This window comes from Coturnix japonica, unplaced genomic scaffold (genome assembly GCF_001577835.2).
Source record: "Coturnix japonica isolate 7356 unplaced genomic scaffold, Coturnix japonica 2.1 chrUnrandom647, whole genome shotgun sequence".
Taxonomy (NCBI): domain Eukaryota; kingdom Metazoa; phylum Chordata; class Aves; order Galliformes; family Phasianidae; genus Coturnix; species Coturnix japonica.
In genome coordinates, this window is record NW_015440013.1 from 33,341 (window position 1) to 36,093 (window position 2,753).

The 2,753-nt window shown below is 51.3% G+C and overlaps 1 long non-coding RNA gene across 1 annotated transcript; it reads left to right on the forward strand.

Annotated features, from left to right (window-relative positions):
• Positions 1-361: 361 nt before the first annotated feature.
• Positions 362-1,461, forward strand: LOC116652683. Its single transcript, XR_004305827.1, has 3 exons — positions 362-490; positions 1,031-1,051; positions 1,443-1,461. It is a non-coding gene; the product is annotated as an uncharacterized LOC116652683 (long non-coding RNA).
• Positions 1,462-2,753: the final 1,292 nt, after the last annotated feature.

A 2,753-nucleotide genomic window follows, 5' to 3' on the forward strand; every position in this document is an offset into this window, starting at 1 on the left:
CATATCCCCCATGAGGAGAGAAAGTCCCCACATAGATGAACCCCATAACTACCCCATATCCCCAATAGTAACGCCCATGTCCGCATATCCCCCATTATTAGACCTGTGGGCGCGATAACTCACCCATATCCACCCCATATGGGCGCGCCTCACACCTGACCACCCCATAGTCTCTCCCATATCCCCCAATATCCCCCATATAACCCCACTATCCACCCATATCCCCCATACATGACCACCGATAACCACCCAATATCCCCCATATCCCCCCATATAACCCACATATGCCCCCGCGCATATAACCCCATATAACCGACCCATAATCCCACGTGCTTTCCCATATCCACCCCATATCCCCCCATAATTAACCCCATCATCTCCCTATAGGGGTCGAACAATCCCGCACTCAGACTCAGTTTGTGCCAATGGGATTTAGTAGCAAATACAGCACAATGGGGTGGGATATAGGGGATGGGGTATAGGGTATAGGGTATTTACGGTTGGGTATAGGAATCACGCGCGCTAAAATAGAATAGGGTATAGGATATATAATTATGAGGGAAGCGGTATATGGTCATGCATGGATATAGCGGCTATCAGGTATCGCGGTAATACGATATGGGTATAATCGATGACTACGGGTATATGGGTATAGGATACTAGGTATCAGGTATACGGGATGAGGATATACGGGTATAGGAATATAGGATATAGGTATACGGGTTCAGGAATACTATGGGTATGGATACTAGGGTATCAGGGTATAGGGTATCAGGGATAGGCGCCTCATAGGGTAATTACGGGTATCCAGGATACTAGGGTATAGGGTACTATGGTATAGGGTATAGGCAAATATAGGGTAACGGGGTATAGGGGATGGGGTATCCAGGATACTAGGGTAATATCGGAATATCACGCCGTCATCAGGATATACGGGTATACCGGGTTATATGGAATAATATGGGTATAGGGTATAGGGATCAGGCGTGATTAGGGTATTCGGATATAGGGTATAGGGTATAGGGTATAGGTATAGGGTATAGGATATGGGGTTAGGGTACTCATATTATATGAGGAATTTGGAGTATAAGGGTATAGGGGTATAGGGGATGGGGTATACGGGTACTGAGGGGTATACGGGTATACGGGGTATACGGGGTACAATATGGATTATAGGGTAATACGGGTATAGGGTATATGGTATAGGATTATAGGGTATAGCGGGTATAGGGTATCAGGGTAGTAGGGTCCATAGGTATACCGGATTAGTTTACGGGAATAGTGAGGGTGAGTACGGATATAGCGGTATACGGGTATCCAGGGTATTAGGGTATCAGGGCTATAGGATATACGGATATAGGCGTATTACGGTAAGGGTATAGGGTCTACGGGTATAGGGTATGACGGGTATAGGATACTGGGGTATAGGGTATAAGGCGTAGGTATAGGGTATAGGATATACGCGATACTAGGGTATAGGATATAGCGGTAATAGCGGTATAGGGGTCGTGTGTCTGCTTTCGGTGTCTGGGCGTAGGGTATAGGGTATAGGATATAGAATAGGCGTATAAGGGTATATGGTATAGGGTATAGGTGTATAGGGTATAATAGCTGGGGGGGTTTAGGCGCTTATAGGCGCACGCCCACTATCCAGGGGAGTCTTATCAGGTGCCCCATATCCAGCGCGGGTTTTATAGGGCTGGTTATGGGGCAGGGCGACACGCCATACACTCCAGCGGGGTGGGCTAAATAAGGGCACTATACGGGCACCCATATCCAGGGGGTTTATAGGGCACGCCCCATATCCCCAGGGCGGGCTTATAGGGGTCGGTTATGGGGGCCACCCCATCACGTCCAGGGCGGGCTTTATACGGAGACCCCCTATCCCAGGGGGGAGCTTTATAGAAGTGGTTTATGGGCACCCCATAATCCAGCTGGGCGGGTTTATAGGGTGGCTTATGGGGCACCCATACCAGGGGCGGTTTAATAGGGTGGGTCTATGGGCACCCCATATTCCAGGGGGGGGCCTATAGGGCACTTTATAGGGCACCCCATATCGCACGGGGGGTTTATTAGGGTGCCCATTATGCACGGGGCGGGCCTATCAGGGTGTTTATGGGGCACCCCATATCAGGGGCGGCTTATAGGGTGGTTATGGGCACACCCACTATCAGGGGGGGTTATATAAGGGCACCCCATATCTCAGGGGGGGTTATTAGGGTGGTTATGGGGCCCCATATCCAGGGGGGTTTATAGGGTGGGTTCATGGGGCACCCCAATAGTCCGGGGGTTGTATGAGGGTGCCCATATCCCAGGGGGGGCTTTATAGGTGGGTTAAATAGGGGCCCCCCATATCCAGGGGGGTTGAGTAGAGCTGGCTAAATCATGGGGCCACCCTATCCAGGGGGGGTTTATAGCGGCACCCCAGTAAATCACCAGGGGGTTGTATAGGGGTGCCCCATATGCAGGGGGGGGCTTATAGGGTGGTTATGGGGCACCCCCATCGATCCAGGGGGGGGTTTATAGGGTGGTTATGGGGCACCCCATATCCAGGGGGGGGCTTATAGGGGGCTTATGGGGCACCCCAATATCCAGGGGGGCTTATATGGGCACCCATATCCAAAGGCGGGGTTTAGAGGCACCCCAATATCCAGGGGGCTTTATAGGACGCGCCCCCATATCCAGGGGGCCTATAGGCGGCACTTATAGGGCACACCCATATCCAGGGGGGCTTATAGGCGGTGCGTTTTATT